The sequence below is a fragment of the Oncorhynchus mykiss genome, chromosome 18, assembly GCF_013265735.2.
Source record: "Oncorhynchus mykiss isolate Arlee chromosome 18, USDA_OmykA_1.1, whole genome shotgun sequence".
Taxonomy (NCBI): Eukaryota; Metazoa; Chordata; class Actinopteri; order Salmoniformes; family Salmonidae; genus Oncorhynchus; species Oncorhynchus mykiss.
In genome coordinates this window covers 24,946,339-24,969,814 of record NC_048582.1, presented here as the reverse complement: position 1 = coordinate 24,969,814, position 23,476 = coordinate 24,946,339, and positions in this window count along the sequence as shown.

Below are 23,476 nucleotides of genomic sequence, written 5' to 3'. Positions count from 1 at the left end.
GATAGTAACTGTCGTCGAGTCCGACACCTCGGACAAGCTCATGTTTAAATTTCGCATGGAAACCAGTGTCAGGGCAATGGCAAAACCAGAGAGTTTTCATGGCTACATTCTAATGGTTAAATAATTGAATAGTGTAGCAGGAGTACTTGCTACTGTGATTCCTGAAATGCAAAGCCTGTTGATGGAGTATTTTTTTTAGAATCCGAAATTATACTTTTGTTACATTGTTTGCTAGCTCAGCTGGTTAGCAAGCTCTCAGTCTCATTGGCCATCAAACGTTGCTAAAGCTAGCTACCTAGCCACTTAATATCAGGGGTTGGAACCAAAATTATTTTCCAATCGTTTCGTTCTGAACAGAATGTTTTTTTTCCCCTCTGTTCCACTGTTTCGAGCAGCAAAATAAAGTTCTGAACTGGTTCAAAAATGACATTTTAATGGTTAAATAATTTAATAGTGTACCAGGAGTACTTGTTACTGCGATTCCTGAAATGCAGAGCCTGTAGATGTAGAATTTTTCGAGCAAATACTAGCTAGCTAACAAGCTTGTGTGTGCAGAGCAGCACTATAATTTAAAAACACCTTACCTTTTAGTAGTTAATAAATCCAATGTGAAACATGATAACTATAGTATCTTTAACTAGCATTGAAAAAGTTAATACATTCTTTTCTAATTAAACTTCTCCCCCTGATTTCTGAACCATGCTTGTAATGTCGTCAGTATGTCAGCTTCAGAAGGGGGGAGCAGATAGCTTACACACACACACACACACACACACACACTAAAAGATTTCCAGCTGGCAGATGCTGGAACAAGTTTGTTAGTGAAAGTGTGGGCTTTGCATAGGTGCTTTGTTGTGATTTTTGTGTGACTGGAAAACAATGCCTGGAATGTAAAATAATCTTATTAACTAGTTCCCATGCTTTTAAAATAAAAATGAAATAGATCACTTTCGTTTCAGGTTCAGGTTCTGTTCCTCAAATAATTTAGTTTTTTTCTGGTTTTTGTTTCTGTTCCTTGAACCGGTTCCAAGACTTAATTAATATAACTTGTTTTCTCAACATATATGTTAGCTAGCTAAGTTGGCAATGTTATGAGTATAACTCCTATCTGCTGTCGACATCAGGATACCATTTGAGAGGACTAGTTGGCTCCAAAAGTGGTTATAGCATTGACTGCATGCTGACAGTGAATTCAGAGCCACACTACAAACACAGTTGTTTCCTGATTAGCAAGGGCTAGTCTGTGTTTGATTTCATTGTATATTAAATCAAATAAAAAAAATTTTTGTCACATGCGCCGAATACAACCTTACAGTGAAATTTCAAGACAAAAAAAGGGTTAAAAAAAGTATTTACTAAAATAAACTGAAGTAAAAAAAAAATCAATTAAATAAAACATTTTAAATAAGAAAAATCGAATAATAACAAATAATTACGGAGCAACAATAACATAACAGTAGCGAGGCTATACACAGGGGGTACCAGTACAATGAGTCAATGTGCGGGGGGCACAGGTTAGTCGAGGTAATTTAAGTAATATGTACATGTAGGTAGAGGTAAAGTGACTATGTATGGATAATAAACAGAGACAATACAAATAGTCCGGGTAGCCATTTGATTAGCTGTTCAGAAGTCTTATGGCTTGGGGGTAGAAACCGTTAAGAAGCCTTTTGGACCTAGATTTGGCGCTCCGGTACCACAGAGAGAATAGTCTATGACTAGGGTGGCTGGAGTCTTTGGTGATTTTTTGGGCCTTGCTCTGACACCGCCTGGTATAGAGGTCCTAGATAGCAGGAAGATTGGCCCAAGTGATGTACTGGGCCGTATGCACTACCCTCTGTAGTGCCTTGCGGTCAGAGGCCGAGCAGTTGCCATACCAGGCGGTGATGCAACCAATCAGGATGCTCTTGATGGTGTAGCTGTATAACTTTTTGAAGATCTGAGGACCCATGCCAAGACTTTTCAGTTTCCTGAGGGGGAATAGGCGCTGTCGTGCCCTCTTCAAGACTGTCTTGGTGCGTTTGGACCATGATAGTTTAATGGTGATAGCGCTCATACTGCTCCACTACAGCCCCGTTGATGAGAATGGGGGCGTCCTCGGTCCTCCTTTTCTTGTAGTCTACAATCATCTCCTTTGTCTTGATCACATTGAGGGAGAGGTTGTTATCCTGGCACCACACTGCCAGGTCTCTGACCTCCTCCCTATATGCTGTCTCATCGTTGGCGGTGATCAGGCCTAACACTGTTGTGTCGTCTGCAAACTTAATGATGGTGTTGGAGTCGTGCTTGGCCATGCAGTCAAGGGTGAACAGGGAGTACAGGAGGGGACTGAACACAGACCCCTGCGGGGCCCCCGTGTTGAGGGTCAGCGTGGCAGATGTGTTTTTACCTACCCTTACCACCTGAGGGTGGCCCATCAGGAAGTCCAGGATCCAGTTGCAGAGGGAGGTGTTTAGTCCCAGGGTCCTTAGCTTAGTGATGATCTTTGAGGACACTATGGTGTTTAACGCTGAGCTGTAGTCAATGAATAGCATTCTTACGTAGGTGTTCCTTTGGTCCAGGTGGGAAAGGGCAGTGTGGAGTGCAATAGAGATTGCATCTTTCTGTGGGGCGGTATGCAAATTGGAGTGGGTCTAGGGTTTCTGGGATAATGGTGTTGTGTGAGTCATGACCAGCCTTTCAAAGCACTTCATGGCTACAGACGTGAGTGCTATGGGTCGGTAGTCATTTAGGGAGGTTACCTTGGTGTTCTTTGGCACAGACACTTTGGTGGTCTGCTTGAAAGATGTTGGTATTACAGACTCTGGCAGGGACAGGTTGAAAATGTCAGTGAAGACACACAGTTGGTCAGAGCATGCTTGGAGTATACGTCCTGGTAATCCGTCTGGCCCTGCGGCCTTGTGAATGTTGACCTGTTTAAAGGTAAAGGAATGGGGAATTGGTCTTCCACGGAAAATGACAGTAGCGAAGGATAAATTGTTGTTGACCAATAGACTGTGGGAAATTACTGAACTGAGTAGGGAGAGGCTATACAGACACGCCTGGTGCCCAAATTGATGACGTGTGTCGCGCAGCTGAGAGTTGAGTCGAGACGAATGGATTTGGTTCAGTCAGTTCAATAAATCATCCTGATGATGAGCCCTTCCCAGCTAGATAGTTTATGCTGGCTAGCTGGCAACAACAGCATAATGGCGCTTGCAAAAGAAAGTTATGTTTATTTCGATGGGTGAGAGAGAAATAACTTGTAGTATCACTGTGACATGCCAATTAGCTAACGTAATGACAAGCTGGTGTGAATGACCAGTGCAACAATGTTGTATCGAGGTGCTTCCCAGTTCCCACTAGTGTTGCTTTCCACTGGGCAGCAGTTGTTCACTGGGCAGCTGTATCATGTGTCACTGGTGGTAGCAACGTGGGCAATTTTTTCCATCCCACTCAATTATATTTTGAGTAGGATAGCTGCCTACAAGAAAAACAACTTGTAATATTGGCATTTGGTAGTATAGTAACAATCTAGATGTCACCGTGATACAGTCGACTGCTCATTGGGGAGAGTTTGCGCTACAAGCCGGCAACACAACAACATCCAACAGCGTTGCAGTTTTTCACACTCAATCCGGTGCGCCTGGCACTTTCTACCATATCCTGTTCAAAGGAACATCCTGTTATGGATGATGCGAATTTTCGCAGCTTTTTGTTAAAAATCGCGCAACATTTCAAAGTCCTGCTACTCATGCCAGGAATATAGTATATGCATATGATAAGTATGTGTGGATAGAAAACACTCTGAAGTCTCTAAAACTGGTTAAATCGGGTCTGTGGCTATAACAGAACGTGTTTAGGAGTAAAAATCCCTGGTAAAACTGTTTACCAAAAACACAAAAAAAATATTTGTCCGCCATTCAATGTATTGTTTAAGGCGACCTAAAATAAATGAGGACCCCCTGTAAACGCCTACAGCTTCCACACGACTTATTTATCCTTGGTTACAACACGAATAAGCCCCTCCTTTCTTGAGGCGCACCACAGTATGTTGTGAAACTGAAAAAATGGAAGATGATTTCCAGACTTGCTGCTATCGAATACAGATCGCCCTGTGATCAATTTGATACATCATTAACGTTTATTAATACCTAAAGTTGGTTTAGAAAAGTCGTTTGAAGTGATTTGTAAAAGTTTATAGGCGACTTTTGTAATTTTAAAAAGTGACGTTGCGTCTTGTAAATGGGCTTTTTGCAGCATCAGACTGGCCTTCAGCAAATGACATTTTGGGTATACAATGACGAATTTAAATCGGGAAAAAGACCCAATTGTGATGTTTATGGGACATATAGGAGTGCCAACAAAGAAGCTCGTCCAAGGTAATGAATGTTTTATATTTTATTTCTGCGTTTTGGGTAGCGCCGGCTACCGCAAAATCTGTTGTTTACGTGTCGTGCTGGTATTTTGGGGGGGCGCATGCTATCAGATAATAGCTTCTCATGCTTTCGCCGAAAAGCATTTTACAAATCTGACTTGGTGGCTAGATTCACAACGAGTGTAGCTTTAATTCAGTACCTTGCATGTGTATTTTTATGAAAGTTTGAGATTTATCGAGTACTATACTCGAGTACTATAGGTGGCGCTCTGAAATTTCCGCTGAGCTGTCCCTGTGCAGGGACCACCTCCGTAACAAGTTTTAAATATCTTGTCTTGCCTGTTCACCCTCTGAATGGCACACATACACAATCCATGTCTCAATTGTACAAGACTTTAAAATCCCTATTTAACCTGTCTCCTCCCCTTCATCTACACTGATTGAAGTGGATTTCACAGGTGACATCAATAAGGGATTCACCTGGTCAGTGTATGTCATGTTTTGTACACTCAGAGGAGATCGTCACCAGACTTGTCCGTCTAGCCTCTCCCAACTGAGTAGGATGCATTTGAACATGTAAGGTTGGCAGTTTTCATTTCTGGAAACTCTGGAACAGTACTACGACTTCAATGTTCTCATTGTGATAAGACGTACAGTCTATATACTAAACAAAAATATAAACGCAACATGTAATTTCAAAGATTTTACTGAGTTACAGTTCATACAAGGAAATCAGTCAATTGAAATTCATTAATTGGGCCCTAATCTATGAATTTCACATGACTGGGAATGCAAATGTTAAGGTAGGGGTGTGGATCAGAAAACTAGTCAGTATCTGGTGTGACTACCATTAACCTCATGCAGTGCGAGGTAAATGCAGCACGAGGCATCTATTTCGCATAGAGTTGATCAGGCTGTTGATTGTGGCCTGTGGAATTTTGTTTCACTCCTTTCAATGGCTGTGCAAAGTTGATGGATATTGGCGGGAACTGGAACAGGCTGTCGTACATGTCGATTTCAGAGCATCCCAAACATGCTCAATGTGTGACATGTCTGGTGAGTATGCAGGCCAGGGAAGAACTGGGAAATTTTCAACTTCCAGGAATTGTGTACAGATCCTTGCGACATGGGGCTATGCATTATCTTCTGAAACATGAGGTATGAATGGCACGACAACGGACCTCAAGATGTCGTCATGGTATTTCTGTGCATTCAGTTTGCCATTGACAAATGCAATTGTGTTTGTTGTCTGTAGCTTATGCTTACCCATACCATAACCCCACCGCCACCGTGGGGCACTCTGCAAACTGCTCACCCACACGACGCCATAGACGTGGTCTGCGTTTGTGAGGCTGGTTGGAAGTACTGCCAAATTCTTAAAAATGACATTGGAGGTGGCCTATGGTAGAGAAATTAACATAAAATTCTCTAGCAAACAGCTCTGGTGGACATTCCTGCAGTCAGCATGCCAATTGCACGCTGCCTCAAAACTTGAGACATCTGTGGCATTGTGTTGTGTGACAAAACAACACATTTTAGAGTGACCCTTTTGTTGTCCCCAGCACAAGGGGCACCTGTGCAATGATCATTCTGTTTGATCAGCTTCTTGATGCCACACCTGTCAGGTGGATGTATTATCTTGGGAAAGGATAAATACTCACTAACCTGGATGTAATCAAATTTGTACACAGAATTTGGAGGCAAGGTGTGTATGGATCATTACTGGGATATTTTTATTTTAGCTCATGAAACATGGGTCCTACACTTTACATGTTGCATTTGTATTTTTGCTCAGTATATATTAAAGTGATGATGAAATTAAGCAAGTCTTGGAGGTCAGTGGACGTTCATTAAAGTGCTTCTTTATTATTCAAAGTTTTATGAATAAATCTACTTTGCAAGCAATTTTGACATTTTCAAGTTTTGACCTAGGTGATCTCAAGGGATCTCAACAGCCATTCTCCAGCAGATCATGTTAAGGAAGAAGCATTAAGTATGAGGAAATAATAATAACAATAATTTATTAAACATTTATAGTACTTTTTATTACAGACAGAATCTCAAAGCACTTGTTAAACAAAATAAACAAATAATTTAAAAAAATACATTTTAGTGGACACTCTTATCCAGAGTGACTTACTGTACAGGAGCAATTAGCTTGATCAAGTCTGTTTGAGGGCTTCTTGAAGCATCCAGCAGATGGGTAGCCATGGTCATGAGGGGATCTGGAAGCTCATAGCGCTGGTAGATGGTCAGCCGGAGGTGGTGGTCGGAGGTGGTGGTCATGTCAGCATGTCCAAGGGCAGGCAGGCAGCTTGATGGCATCAGGGTGTGTCCGCTGTCTGCAAGTTCTCTGTATTGAGACTCAGTGATGAAGTTGGAGCTCCCCACAGCCCACTCCTTACTTCAGAAGTATCATCTTGACCAGCAAAAGCTGGCCCATTGCCAACTCAGGGGTCACCATTGGTGGAAAACAACCCAAATTCATTAGGTATAATTCAAATTAAAACACACTCCTGCTAGCTAGCATTAGCTAGCTTGTTGACAACGCTGATTTTCATCACGTTACGGCCAGGAATCCAGTTCATGATATCAAGACTTGAATTGCAGTAATTTCTTCAGCTATTTACATAAAACCTATTAAGTATGATTAAAGATGTACAATCAGTGCATTCGGGAAAAAAATTCAGACCCCTTGACTTTTTCCACATTTTGTTGCATAACAGCCTTATTCTAAACTGGAAAATGGATTCTAAACTAGTTATTTTCCCTCATCAATCTACACACAAAACCACATAATGGCAAAGCAAAAACAGGTTTTTAGAAATGTTTGCTAAAACGGAAGTTTACAAACACCTTGGCCAATTCCTGACATTTGATCCTAGTAATAATTCCCTGTTTAAATTGGGGGAATTTTGGCCCATTCCTCCTGACAGAGCTGGTATAACTGATCAGGTTTGTAGGCCTCCTGTCACGTTCTGACCTTAGTTCCTTTGTTTTTGTCTTTGTTTTAGTATGGTCAGGGCGTGAGTTGGGTGGGCAGTCTGTTTGTTTTTCTATGTTGGTTTTTGAGTTCAGCCTAGTATGGTTCTCAATCAGAGGCAGCTGTCAATTGTTGTCCCTGATTGAGAATCAATCTGAGGTAGCCTGGGTTTCACTTTTGGTTTGTGGGTGTTTGCTTTCCGTGTGAGTGTTTGGTCCACACGGTACTGTTTCGGTTTTCGTTCGTTCACTTTATTGTTTTGTATCTCAGTCTTCAGTTCGTTTCATTAAATATTACATCATGGCAAATATATATGCAAATTGCCATCATACAAACTGAGGCAGCAGAATTTGTGAAAATTAATATTTGTGTCATTCTTAAAACTTTTGGCCACGACTGTAGACTAGCAAGAGGTCATTTATATTTTTAGATGTTTTGTGTTAGTCATTTGATTTCTCTATCTAGCTATCTTTATGCATGGGAGAGAGAATGGAAGATTTATCACGCTGTTTTTCATAGCCTCAACAGTGTATACAACAGATTTTTCTCCTTTTAAAACACATTATCCTACAACATTTTTTCTAGCTCCTGTACATTGAAAATATCAAATCAAATCAAATGTTACCTGTATTTGGGGAGTTTCTCCCTTTCTTCTCTGCAGCTCTTCTCATGTTCTGTCAGGTTGGATGGGGAGTGATGCTGCACAGCTATTTTCAGGTCTCTCCAGAGATGTTTGATCGGGTTCAAGTCCGGGATCTGGCTGGGCCACTCAAGGACATTCAGAGACTTCCCCCGAAGCCACTCCTGCGTTGTCTTGGCTGTGTGCTTAGGGTCGTTGTCCTGTTGGAAGGTGAACCTTCGACCCAGTCTGAGGTCATGTGCACTCTGGAGCAGGTTTTCATCAAGGATCTCTCTGTACTTTTCTCCATTCATCTTTCCCTCAATCCTGTCTAGTCTCCCAGTCTCTGCCGCTGAAAAAAAATCCCCACATTATGTTTTTGCCACCGCCATGCTTCACCGTAGGGATGGTGCCAGGTTTCCTCCAGATGTGAAACTTGGCATTCAGGTCAAATAGTTAAATCTTGGCTTCATCAAATCAACTAATCTTGTTTCTCATGGTCTGAGAGCCCTTTAGGTGCCTTTTGGTAAACTGCAAGCAAACTGAACATATTATTTAGTATAAATTAAGAATACTCTGATGGGTGACAATAGTAGCCTATCAATTATGAATTATATAGTATCACTTGTGAATAATGCCCAGGTTAAGGCAAGAAACAATGCATACCTTTTTTTTGTGACTTTTTCAAATCATAGTTCCGCACCTCATGTAGCCTAGCCCAACTAAAGTGGCCAAATAACTTCTTAAAATTAAGCACGTTAATCTGCTTTACAATGGGTGTAGAGCCTAACTGGCATACATGAGCAGCACGTGAGTTTGTGGAAGATAATTGTCACCATAAAAACGCACCTTTTATAATAAAAGCATTACATGCATATCGCATTTGCTGTCACTTTTGATGGTGTTTTCCGCGAATGGAACATTTGCATTTATAGCATACTACCATGTGCGCATTGTTGCTCATTGAGTAAAAAACTTTTTTTTTTATGCTAGTGGTTGTATTCATTTGGGATCTATCGCATTCCACAACTGTCCCAGACTATGTTTGGAGTATTTCTTTCTCGCAGAGAATAGGTCAACTTTTGTTCTATCGTGGATACTAGATTGACATAGCCTAGTGTTTTTACTGTTCATTAGGCCTACTCATATTGTTGGTTGAGGAAAAGTAAATGTGGACAGTTCTTCCAATATCTTCAATATATGCTTCCGAATTAGATAAGGACGCGTGCAGTTGCGTCCCCGATGTGTTGTCTTCACTTGTAGCCTGTGAGAAAGACCTGATCACATGACGGAGAGCCATGTGAATGAGACGTGCTTCGGAGCAAGCAGCACGCAGGGAGAAGCAAGCAGCACACATGGCCTAAAAGGCATGGATGTTTTTAGGGGGCATTATGCCAGACAAAGGGATGCAGCTGGGAAATTTGAGGCATTATTAAGTGCCTGTCAAATTGTGAATGAGAGACTGATGAAGAGTGTATAGCCTGCGTAAAAAAACAAAGCAGAGCTCATGTCTTTCATGCAACTTTTTTGAAATCATCAATATAAAGAATGTATTAAAAATCTAAACATATAGCCCAACGTTTGCATCACAACTAAAGTTACATAAATACCTCTAAATAAAGCATATAGGAGTACCTGTTTATTTGTTAACTGCTCAACACAGAATAGTGCACACTACTTCAAATTGTTTGGTGAAAATATCCTTTCTATTTTATTCAGCTTTGTTCAATTGTACTCTTCGTACTATAAAATACTACAAAATAATGCCACGTTATTCCAAGAAAATCTTGTCTGCTAAATTAACTAGGGTAGCCCACAGCCAAATGGCATAGCCATTTTTTTATTATTTATTTAACCAGGAAAACCCATTGAGAACCAGAGTCTCTTTTTCAAGGGAGACCTGGCCAAGACAGCAACAATCAATGCATTACATAATTAAAACATACAAAAATACAATACAACAACATGATCCAGTCCAAAAAAAAGCATGTACACTCTTCTGTGAGAGGGAGAGTCTCCTATCAATATTTGAAATTCATTCAGTGGCACTAACATATCTAGATGACGCATGGAATGTAGATTATTCCATGCATCTGGTGCACAAGCAGAGAAGGCAGTCTTGCCTAATACTGTGAATATAGTGGGGACTTTAAGTAGCAACCACCTAGCAGACTGTGTATGGTAACTGCTGGTGGAGAAGGAGAACAGACTACAGAGGTAAAAAAGGGAGTTTACCCAAAAGGGTTTTGTAGATGAACACATACAAGTGTATCTTTCTGCACATATAAAGTGAGGTCCAACCTACCATTTGGTACAATGTGCAATGGTGGGTGAGTGACTTGGCATTTGTAATAAAGTGCAAGGATGCATGACAGGATCCAGTCTCTGTAAGATGGAGGAGGTTTTATGCATATACAACAAGTCACCATTATCAATTACAGCGAGAAAAGTGGCCTGAACAAGCTTCTTTCTAGCCATAAGCGAGCCTTATTACGAAGCCTTATTATGAAAATAAAAACCCAATTTTAATTTAAGCTTTGTCACAAGATTATCCACATGAACTTTAAAGGACATCTTGTCATCCAACCAAATACCTAGGTATTTGTAGGATGACACTTTTTCAATGGATAAGCCACCTGATGTGACAATGCTAACGTTCTCTGGCAGAGTTCTAGCTCTGGTAAAGGTCATGAATTTCGTTTTTTGTACATTCCAGACCAGTTTGAGACCATAAAGGGAGGCCTGCAGTGACTGAAAAGCAGTCTGGAGCTCTTCAACAGAATGAACCAGACAAGGAGCACATGAATATATGACTGTATCATCTGCATACAGATGTCTTTGCTGGTTGCATCCCATTTCTCAAATCATTAATAAAAATTGAGAACAAGACAGGAGCTAAAATGGAACCCTGAGGCATACCTCTATTCATCTCAAGAAAGCTAGACTTGTGATTGTCTGTATATACACATTGTGTTCTGTCAGAAAGATAGTTCCTAAACCAATTTACTGCCCCTTCACTGAGTCTAGCTAGCAACAATTCATGGTCAACTGAATCAAAGGCCTTTGATAAATCCACATACAGAACAGCACAATGCTGCTTTTCATCAAGTGCATTAATGATGTCGTTTGCCACGGCTGTAGCTGCAGTTGTGGTGCTGTTCCCCGATCTAAAGCCAGACTGAACCCGCTCAGTATGTTCTTTCCAATTAAGACGTTTAGAAAAGAAAGAAAAAAACGTAAGGACAACTCAGAGTATGCTACTATGTTCTTCTGAAATAGACTACATTCTCTTCATATCATGTTTTCCATTTTTTATTTTTTTTAGACATGGCTAAAATAAATAATGGATTTATTGTGAAGGTCTACATGGATTTATTAGACCGTAGATGTTCCAAAGGTCTGCATCAGCGGCTTGCAGGCTATGTGTGGAAGCCAAGGAGAAGCTAAATGTGTTTAAGTTATTTAGCGGGCAATTATCGTGAGACTGGAAGTTATTTGCTTGACAACCGCCGTTTGGCGAAATGACATGACAGCCACAAGCCTACCTGCATATCTGTCATCCATCTAGAGTTTCTACTACTTTGTACAGAATGTGTTGAGAACTGTTCCTTACAGTTAACTTGGCTATTTGGGAACATCCGTATTTCTCTCTCTGCTGCCCACCCAAATGACTATGCTTGAGTCATGTTAAACTGTAAATTGCAGGATATTAGCTCAGAAACAGGCCAAACTGCCCTGTGCCCGCCCAGAAATATCATCCTAGAATCAGCCCGACCTATGACCATTCTGTATGGTCAGTAACAATGCAGAAGAAAAAGTAAGAATGAAATTAAGAGAAGATACTTGAGGGAAATTGTCCCATTTTTAAAACAGAATCACTGAGCGCAATAACACAAAATAGATCTCTGAATAAATAACCCTGCTGTGATGATGTGGAGTAAGGAGGTTAAATCTGGCTGTATATGACACTTTTATAAAGTGGACCATGATGTTCTGAAGTGGATTCTATTGTCCCTTAGTAACGACCACTGATCTCCACACATGTTCAAGGTAGTTACGGGAATCAATAATAAAAGGACAACCACTATTCTGTTTTGACACCAACAGAGAGCCACTGATATAGAGACTAGATACAATATTGGTTGACGTACAGAATAATCTGTGCTATAAAATGTGTGGCCTGGATGGATAGCCTTTGAGAACACTAACGCTGAAAGAGCCAAGGACTGTTGTACAAAACTTTAGTCTCTCTTCTCTCCTTCAAACTCCCGACTTCACGTCACTACTAGGGTTTATTTATTCCATTATTGGTGTGTTTTTTTTTTTTCAATACACAGAAGGAACCGTTGAGTGCGTTTCTGAGGAGACCTATTTTGTGTTTATCACAACCCAATGTTGTCTGCCTGAGCCAATGACTCACTTTCTTATTTCCATTGTTCAACACAAAAAGGACCGTGTCTAACAACTGCTGCTCAGGGCACGTCCATGACAACAGTGACTGTATGGGGCTGTAGCTATGGCTTAGTTTACTCTGCAGACAGTGAAACCCAATGAAAGAGAAAGGACCGCCACTCTTCAGGTTGTTCCAGCTAGCATAAATGCACAATGTGAAGAACATTAATATTTATTTTTTAAACAGACTTTACATTTATACACTTGAACGGAAACTTGACATGAGTGAGCCACTATATGTTCAAGCATATCTTTCCATATATTGAGTGACAAACTGCTGTAGATTGAAAAGCATAGTCCTAACAGAGCTGTAACTAACCTCAGCCAACATCACTAAATAATGTTCCCACGGATGCACAGTATGTTATGTTCTCTCTCTGTTGATATAATTGGTGACAAAAATAACAAAGTCTCCAACTGCACTGTGGTAGCTCTCTGTCTCTGTCCCTGTCCCTCTGGTTTTCTCTCTGCCTCTCTCTGTCTCGGTTTTCTCTCCGCCTCTCTCTGTCTCTCTGTTTTCTCTCCGCCTCTTTCTATCTGTTTTCTCTCCGCCTCTTTCTATCTGTTTTCTCTCCCCCTCTCTCTGTCTCTGTTTTCTCTCTGCCTCTCTTCTCTCTGCCTCTCTCTGTTTTCTCTCTGCCTCTCTCTTTGTTTTCTCTGTTCTCTCTCTGCCTCTCTGTTCTCTCTGCCTCTCTGTTCTCTCTGTCTGTTTTCTCTCTGCCTCTCTCTGTCTCTCTGTTTTCCCTCTGCCTCTCTCTGTCTCTGTTTTCCCTCTGCCTCTCTCTGTCTCTCTGTTTTCCCTCTGCCTCTCTCTGTCTCTCTGTTTTCCCTCTGCCTCTCTGTCTCTCTGTTTTCCCTCTGCCTCTCTCTGTCTCTGTTTTCCCTCTGCCTCTCTGCCTCTCTCTGTCTCTCTGTTTTCCCTCTGTCTCTCTCTGTTTTCTCTCTGCCTCTCTGTCTCTCTCTGTCTCTCTGTTTTCTCTCTGCCTCTCTCTGTCTCTCTGTTTTCTCTCTGCCTCTCTCTGTCTCTCTGTTTTCTCTCTGCCTCTCTCTGTCTCTGTTTTCTCTCTGCCTCTGTTTTCTCTCTGCCTCTTTCTGTCTCTCTGTTTTCTCTCTGCCTCGCTCTGTTTTCTCTCGGCCTCGCTCTGTCTCTCTGTTTTCTCTCTGCCTCTCTGTTCTCTGCCTCTCTCTATCTCTCTGTCTCTGTTTTCTCTCGGCCTCTCTCTGTCTCTCTGTTTCTCTGTTTTCTCTCTGCCTCTCTCTGTTTTCTCTCTGTCTCTCTGTTTTCCCTCTGCCTCTCTCTGTCTCTGTTTTCCCTCTGTCTCTCTCTGTTTTCTCTCTGCCTCTCTGTCTCTCTGTTTTCTCTCTGCCTCTCTCTGTCTCTCTGTTTTCTCTCTGCCTCTCTCTGTCTCTCTGTTTTCCCTCTGCCTCTCTCTGTCTCTCTGTTTTCCCTCTGCCTCTCTCTGTCTCTCTGTTTTCCCTCTGCCTCTCTCTGTCTCTCTGTTTTCTCTCTGCCTCTCTCTGTCTCTGTTTTCTCTCTGCCTCTGTCTTCTCTCTGCCTCTTTCTGTCTCTCTGTTTTCTCTCTGCCTCGCTCTGTTTTCTCTCGGCGTCTCTCTGTTTCTCTGTTTTCTCTCTGCCTCTCTCTGTTTTCTCCCTGTTTTCCCTCTGCCTCTCTCTGTCTCTGTTCTCTCTGCCTCTGTTCTCTCTGCCTCTCTCTGTCTCTCTGTTTTCTCTCTGCCTCTCTGTCTCTCTGTTTTCTCTCTGCCTCTCTTTTCTCTCTGCCTCTCTCTGTCTCTCTGTTTTCTCTCTGTCTCTCTGTTTTCTCTCTGCCTCTCTCTGTCTCTCTGTTTTCTCTCTGTCTCTCTGTTTTCCCTCTGCCTCTCTGTCTCTGTTTTCTCTCTGCCTCTGTTCTCTCTGCCCCTCTCTGTCTCTCTGTTTTCTCTCTGCCTCTCTCTGTCTCTGTTTTCTCTCTGCCTCTCTCTGTCTCTGTTTTCTCTCTGCCTCTCTCTGTCTCTGTTTTCTCTCGGTCTCTCTCTGTCTCTCTCTCACACTCTCTCTCTCTCTCTCTAATTCAATTACATTTGCTTTATTTTCATGACGCAACAATGTACATATTGCCAAAGCTTACTTTGGAGATTTACAATATGAACAAAATTAAAATTAAAATAATCAATATTGTCATCGGGACAACAGTAACAACAATAATCAAGGGTCAAAATAACCATACAATGAACAATAACAATGGTGTAGAGGACATATGCAGGTTGGTTGGTCTGCCAACCCACAGCTCTCTGAGTCCTCCCCCAACAGGATGGGTAGTCTAAGGGTTTCAAATTTGTGGAAATGACACTCTAATTGTTTTATATTTTTTACATTTTGTCAGGAAATGCATCTCCGTCTCGGGTTCTGCTGTGGTGCAGTGGGTGAGCAGCCTTTCCTCTACAGGGGACCAGGTTTTCCTGTGTCTATTCTTCCCAATTGCAAGGCTGTGCGCACTGAGCCTGTACTTTGTCCAGGATTTTGTTGTTGTTTATTTACCCCCTTTTCATGGTATTCGTAGTATTCAATTGGTAGTTACAGTCTTGTCTCATTGCTACAGGCGAAGCTCGAGAGCCGTGCGTCCTCTGAAAAACAACCCAACCAAGCCACACTGCTTTTTGAAACAATGCCCACTTAACCCGGGAGCCAGGCGCACCAATGTGTCGGAAGAAACACAATACCCCTGGTGATCATGTCAGCGTGTGGGACAAGTACTTCCCTTCCCTCCCCTAACCGGGACAACGCTTGGCCAATTGTGCACCGCCCCATGGGTCTCCCGGTCGCGGCCGGCTGCGACAGATCCTGGAACCCAGAATCTCCAGTGGCACAGCTAGCACTGTGATGCAGTGCCTGAGACCACTGCGCCACTCGGGAGGCCCGTCAAGATCTTTCTAAGGTTTCGATCAGTAACCATGGTCAAATAGTTTGCCAAGGTGTACTGTTGATTTAAGGCCAGATAGCACTGCATTTTGCTTTGTGCTTCCCAATAAGTGATGTAGTTTTGTTTTGACTGTGTTGTAATTTGGTTTATTCTCTCTCTCTCTCTCTCTCTCTCTCTCTCTCTCTCATTGTTCAGGCAGCAGCAAGAGAGTACGCAGTTGTTCTGTGCTAATGCTTAAACCATGTATTGTTAATTGAAGTCTTGAAATGAGTTCTTTCCAATGGGCTGTGTTCCTTCACGTCACCTACTGCAAAAGTAGCACACTACATAGGGAATAGGTTGCCATTTGGGATGCAGAAGAAAGAAGCCAACCCAGGAACTTGGGTAGCAGAGAGAGTGCATTCATAAATAATGCAGAAATGATCTTTAATTAAAAGTTCTCCCCGTGTGATCCCAGCTCAAGTAGAGCTTCCTTCCTTCCTTCCTTCCTTCCTTCCTTCCTTCCTTCCTTCCTTCCTTCCTTCCTTCCTTCCTTCCTTCCAATGGCGTGGGTGGGTAATCCAAGGAGAGATGTTTCATGTTTTAGAAGTGGGGACCAACAAATACTTTTTGCCTTTATCAATGAACAGTTAGGACTGTTTCCCTGGACACAGATTAAGGCGAGTCCTGGACTAAAAAACACTTTCAGTGGAGATTCTCTATTGAGTTTGCAGGACTAGGCCTAATCTGTAACCAGGAAACTGCACCTTTGCTTGTCTTTCTATTAATACGTCTTTTCAAAAAGTGCTTGATATCATGGTGCTTGTTTTTTTTAATTGTTTGACATGGAGTTATCACTTGTTTCAATGAATCATGGCTACATCTACTTTTCCAAACTCAACCTGCGCGTCAGATCGCATATTTTTCCATTGGCACTTTTGGGTAGCAAATGTTTTCTTCCGTTTTGATAGAGACCTTGAGACTTTGTTGGTGTCTGCAGAAGCCATTGGCTTTCAATGTGCAAAACACATAATGCATGTTGTATTCATGACCAAGACCGGATATATTTGAAGCATGGTGGATGTACAAATTGTAAGCAAACTTGATCACTGCAGCCAACAAACACACACAGCCCATCCCCACCTCCTCTTCAAGTTTTAGTCACGTCAATTGCCTTTCACTGTACAGACCGTTCATCAAACGTTCAATTGAATCCAGGCTGTCTAAACCTCCTCACCAATGTCACATATGGCATACACTCCGCCAAATCTTGATCTGCTATGAAAAAGCCAATGTTCCATCATGGCTTACAAATGAGTTTTGTGCCATCGGCCAGAGAGCGAGGCTACTGTTCAGATATAGGCTGTGTACCAAATGGCATCCGTAGTGTTGATAGACACTGTCTGCAGTCGCTGCTTCAGCCTCATGCTCTAACTCGGACTGAATTAGACAGGCTTAATGCCGGAGAGCGCTGGATTTGGGGAGGCTTTTCACACTGTTGCAGATCTAGAACAATGCAAAGCGAATGAACAAAACAATGAATAATCTTCTTTCTGAGAGTTTGGAATGGATATTTCAATGAGAATAAAATGGGCCGGCTTAATGAATTATTATTCAGAATCAGAAATACTTCCGTTGGGCTATTCTGTAACTTAATAGTATAATGAAGCAAATTAATATCCTTGTTTTTTTTTCTCTCATTACAGGCAAAATAAAGTATTGTTGGCTTGTGAGTCATTTGTTGGTCTGAGACTAGGCTAGTTTAGAGACCAGCTGGTGGAACATGGTACCCAAGCCAAATTGAATTATTCTAAAATGTAGACAGCCATGAGATCAATAGCAATTAAATGCCTATTACAATTCACTTTATTCAGGTTGATTAATAATTAGAATACTGCAGGAACGTTTACAAGGTTGAGTCGAGTTTAATGTGATGATGGATGAACTTGATAGTTACTTCAAAATAAAGAATAGAACCCAAAGCACATTAGTCCACACATACTTTTTGTATTGGTGGAAAGAATTGAACCCAAAGCACATTAGTCCACACATACTTTTTGCATTGGTGGAAAGAATTGAACCCAAAGCACATTAGTCCACACATACTTTTTGTATTGGTGGAAAGAATTGAACCCAAAGCACATTAGTCCACACATACTTTTTGCATTGGTGGAAAGAATTGAACCCAAAGCACATTAGTCCACACATACTTTTTGCATTGGTGGAAAGAATTGAACCCATGATCCTGGCATTGCAAGTGCTATGCTCTACCAACGTAGCCACACAGGTGTAGGATCTGAAGTTGACTTACACTGAGTACAGTATGCCAACATTAGGAACACCTTCCCAATATTGAGTTGCATGCCCGCCATACCCTGTTTCAAGGCACTTCAATATTTTGTCTTGCCCATTTCACACTCTGAATGGCACACAAACACAATCTATGTCTCAAAGCTTAAAAATCCTTCTTTATCCTGTCTCCTGACCTTCATCTACACTGATTGAGGGGGATTTAACATGTGACATCAATAAGGGATAGCATAGCTTTCACCAGAGAGAGAGAGAGAGAAGCATTCAGACTGTGACAGTTAGACTGAGAGAGAGGCAGCTCAGCTCAACAGAGAGAGAGGGAGAGACCAGCTGCAACACTACTGTCAGCCAACAGTCCAGCTCGGAGATATTATTGTCAACCATTCACTACGACTTAATCATGAGGAAAAGCATGGGATCATTTTCAGCACAATTAAAATAAATATTTGATGATTATAACCTGAAGCATCATAATTTAATGGACGGTCTCTTGAATTGTGATGACTAATGTGTCTATTCACTGTAACATAATAACACAAAAAGCATTGAATCATTTTGAGAATAATTCAAAATAAATGATGTGTTGATTATTTAATTGTGTTGTCTGATGTGTCCTTGGCTGTGGGAGACATTTCAGGAAGACGGGGGGAGGCAGCATCTGCCTGTCTGTCTTTTGTAATAACCCTACTTCATGGCTGTCAAATCCAGGACATGTTCTATAATTGTTGACAAATCCGCCTAGCAACTACTATAGTCCAAGCGAGGATTAGTTTTCCACCTGTGATCCAATTACTTATTTGCCCATAGGGTTCTGAGTGAATCTCACTGGAACTCCTGAGCATGGGCAGTTCCAGGCACGGTTGAACCGAGTTCATGTAATATCAGACGTTTCACATAGTAAACTTACAATTGACACATTTTAGACACAGAACTATAAAGCTGATGGAACTTACTCAGTGGCACTCAGGCACGCACATGCGCACACACACACACACACACACACACCACACAGAGGTGACTGTTCTAATCTCCACACACAATTTCCACCTTCAAATGAAGACATCATGGGCAGCATCCCCATGGGTTGCACTGCAACCACAGTATTTCTAGATAGATCCAATGACTGACCATTACTGGATTGGAGAGTGTATCTGGGGACACTATGGTCAGCCTCTCCTTACGATCCTGTGGCTAGAGTTGGATAGAGTACTCAGTAATGCCTGTGACGGATTGGGACACACACACAGAGATTGTGATTTATGCAATCGCCAAATGTCTGAAAAGTCTGTTTAGGCCCAGTTAAATGGTTGCTATTAGCCGGAGGCTAGTTCAATACTTAACTGAACCTCCCAGCCCATGGAGTCTACTATGATTAATCAATCAGAACCCTGTTAAGATGTTTCTGATTCATATTGCATGACTTCCACACTCTCCTGTTAAAGTGATGCCTGTTTCCTGATAAAACATGTCAATGAGTGAAGATTTGTTAGTCTGAAGAGATAACAAGTGGCGGCTAATTCAGAAGCTTCATTTGGCATGAATGGTTCAATGAAATGTGTCCTTTCGAGTCTAGAAGTCACCAGAACGCCTCCGTCTGAATGGAAGTAATGTGCTGTACTACTGCTTCCCTCAACATAGGCTCCTGTAGCCTATGAAGAGAGTCTGGTAGAGTTGATGGACGGGCCAAGCTAAGGCCCCCTTCCTAGCTCAGCAGAATGGAGACGTTGTATTGGCCAGGTTAGCTCAGAGGGCAAGGCCTCCCTCCCATCACATGGTTCACATATCGGACACCCATTCAAAAGTAGTTAAGTATCTTTGTCTATATGTCACATTTTAAAGAAGCTCATTTCAATAATGGGAGATAAATTATGAAGCATTTTTCTTACTTTATTTCTCCAAGATTGATTATGAACGCACAAGCCCAGAACAACAACAACTACAAAACAGGAACCAGCGTAACGAAGACGCAGGGAGTTAGGAAGCAAGTGCAGTTGGTGAGTTTAATAACAAGAACATGAAGATATAGAAAACAAGAGACGCGTACTGGACATAAAAACAAAACCAATACCGCCTGTAGACTGAGGCCACTGAGGGCCGGTGGTTAGTGGACCGGCGACGTTGAGAGCCGGAGCAGGCGTGACAACCACGTCCAGAGCCATGACTATATATTAAGGCTATATATGGCTCTGACCCCCCCATTGCCCTCTTAGCAGAGGAAGTTGTAACTGCTTGGACAGTGAGCTTTCTCCAGGAGAAGCTGCAGGGTTAGACAGGCGGCACACAGGTGTTAACGTGAGGGATGGAGCCAGCAACACATTACAGATGGGCAGCAGGTGGTGACTGCATCGACCCGAACCAAAACCCATCAAGTCATTCCAAGAAAATGTCCCATGGATCCAACACCCTGTTCATGGCTCGTTCTGGATGTATCCCAATTGGCAATACAATAATACACTACTTTTGACCAGGGGCCATAAGGGGATGAAGGGGCTCTGTTGAAACGTAGTGCCCTATGTAGGGAGTAGGGTGTCATTTGGGAAGCAGCCTCTGATCTGTTGTCCCTTACTGATGTGCACTCTGCTGTACATCATAAAAGGACATAAGCCAAGCTATTCTATCCTTCTTTGATGCGTTTGGTTGAATGATTTTTCTCCTACTTTAATCAGCTTCTGTGATCCTAGAGTAATATCCACAAACATACAGAAGACGACTCTCGTGTACAATATCTAACATCAATATGTCATATTACTGCAGACGCTACATACAATACACTACATAGAATGTACCCAACAGCAGAAATATTCGATACTCTCATTAAATATAGAAACAAATACATGCCAAGTCGTAAAAAAAAACTGTTTTTTTTACACTACAACTCCCAACATGTCCAGCAGCATATCCTTTCCTCTCTTGTTTTATAAGAGGTTTTCTGTGTCAGTGAATTTTCTGCGTCTGTGCCCTCGTCCACACACTAACCTCTGGGGCTCAGCTCAGTCTTGTTTTATGCATGTCCTCTCTCGGCGCGGGCGGGCGCCGAGAGAGGACATGCATAATGCTTTCACAACGGGAGGGAGAAGTGGGGCAGTGCTGCGAGCCAGTTACATGGGGTGTGGAGAGCCATTGGTTGTGGAGGGATGCTGCATGTCAGAGGGAGTGTTGCCCAAAGCAGAGCCTCTGAGTCTGAAGTGAGGGGTGGGCATTCTCTGCCTCTCTCTTTCACGGCCTGGATGGCTCGGAGTCAGTCATGGGCCAATCATGGGCCAGTCATGTCCTCATATCATGTTATGCACAGTATGAGAGCACAAGGTTAGAGACAACAACCAAAATAACAAGAGAAACACAATGAATTCCCAGAGCTAGACAACTACAGTTACATTGTCCCAGACACATGGAAGACCTAAGAGGTTTCAGAGAGTTGATGAATAAAAAAACAGAGAGAGAACCTCAGGGAAAGGTGTATAGGTTGGACCCTGTGCACCTTGGCTGGCCAAGTTCACATTACCAAGCCATGTGGAAGAGCAGTGTACATTGTGTGTGTGTGTCACGTGAGTTGAATCTGTACTCCATGTTAGCTGGTTGTTATGTTTAATTAAACTGACCGTCATCAATTCACTGGTACACTAGGCTACTATTATGCTTTAGCTTTGCTTTAAAGACCAGAACCCATGAGCCCACTAGGTTCTCTACCTTAAAGATCTTCACAGTTGAAGTCTTAAAGATGAATTGTGGGTGATATAACTGGTTTGGTGATGTCATACATGACCAACTATCTCTCTTTTATAAAAATGCATTTTATAAATAAAAAGTTGGTTCCCTGTGTGTTCGACTGCAGCAAAGAGAGCAGGAATGGTTGAGGCTGTGCTACACAGTATTTGACCAGGTCAGAATGTTCTGCGAGATATGAGAAAGCACAGGTTGCGTCACAAAATGGCACCCTCTCATATGTTGTGCACTACTTTTTAACAGAGCTCTATGGGTTTCCCTAAAGGCTCTGGCCAAAAGTAGTGCACTAAATAGGGGAAATGGTGCCATTTGGGACACAGACACAGTCTATTACACAGGTCTCTGTGACAACATGTATAAAACATGGGAGTGAGATGGACTCCTACAGGAATAGTATACAGTATGGGAATGCCTCAAACCTTACCATTAACACATTCACTGTAATGACCGTTGGTGGAAGACGGTGAGGACCAAGATGCAGCGTGGTAAGTGTTCATCATTATTTTAATAAGCTGAACACTAAATACAACAAGGAACAAAATAAACAACCGAAACAGCTCCGTCAGATGCAAAACACAGTAAACAGAAAATAACTACCCACAAATCATAGTGGGAAAACAGGCTATCTAAGTATGGTTCTCAATCAGAGACAACGATTGACAGCTGCCTCTGATTGGGAACCATACCAGGACAAACATAGAAATACAAAACCTAGAACAAAAACATAGAATGCCCACCCCAACTCACGCCCTGACCAAACTAAAACAGAGACATAAAAAAGGAACTAAGGTCAGGACGTGCCATTGACAATGTGAAATACATGACAAGAAGGGGTTGAGGGGTGATGGTTCTTTGTCAGACTCTTAGTCCCAATGCAAAAAAACACATGCTGGTGAAGGATTTCATGCTTGGTGCCCATATCTAAATATACTGTAGCTTCAGTGCCATATTTCATGGTATTTCACTGTAAATTGATACAGTCATTGATATAGCAGTAATTGTTTTATGTAATATCTGTCTTTCATAATAAACCATGGGTTTCTTCTCAATGAGTGGAATAGTGTTGCCAAAACAGACAATTACGGCAGATGACAAATTGGAACCATGTATTTAACGGTGTTTGGTGATCATACTGTTTTTTGGTTTTGCTTGGAAAAAATACAAGGCCTGCAGCTATGTGTTTAGGAACCCCTTCCCCTGATCCACTTTCAGTGGGAATCTCTTTTTATTCCATATATAAACAGTGGGGAGAACAAGTATTTGATACACTGCCGATTTTGCAGGTTTTCCTACTTACAAAGCATGTAGAGGTCTGTAATTTGTATCATAGGTACACTTCAACAGTAAGAGACAGAATCTAAAACAAAAATCCAGAAAATCACATTGAGTAATTAATTTGCATTTTATTGCATGACTTAAGTATTTGATACATCAGAAAAGCAGAACTTAATATTTGGTACAGAAACCTTTGTTTGCAATTACAGAGATCATACGTTTCCTGTAGTTCTTGACCAGGTTTGCACACACTGCAGCAGGGATTTTGGCCCACTCCTCCATACAGACCTTCTCCAGATCCTTCAGGTTTCGGGGCTGTCGCTGGGCAATACGGACTTTCAGCTCCCTCCAAAGATTTTCTATTGGGTTCAGGTCTGGAGACTGGCTAGGCCACTCCAGGACCTTGAGATGCTTCTTACGGAGCCACTCCCTAGTTGCCCTGGCTGTGTGTTTCGGGTTGTTGTCATGCTGGAAGACCCAGCCACGACCCATCTTCAATGCTCTTACTGAGGGAAGGAGGTTGTTGGCCAAGATCTCGCGATACATGGCCCCATCCATCCTCCCCTCAATACGGTGCAGTCATCCTGTCCCCTTTGCAGAAAAGCATCCCCAAAGAATGATGTTTCCACCTCCATGCTTCATGGTTGGGATGGTGTTCTTGGGGTTGTACTCATCCTTCTTCTTCCTCCAAACATGGTGAGTGTAGTTTAGACCAAAAAGCTCTATTTTTGTCTCATCAGACCACATGACCTTCTCCCATTCCTCCTCTGGATCATCCAGATGGTCATTGGCAAACTTCAGACGGGCCTGGACATGAGCTGGCTTGAGCAGGGGAACCTTGCGTGCGCTGCAGGATTTTA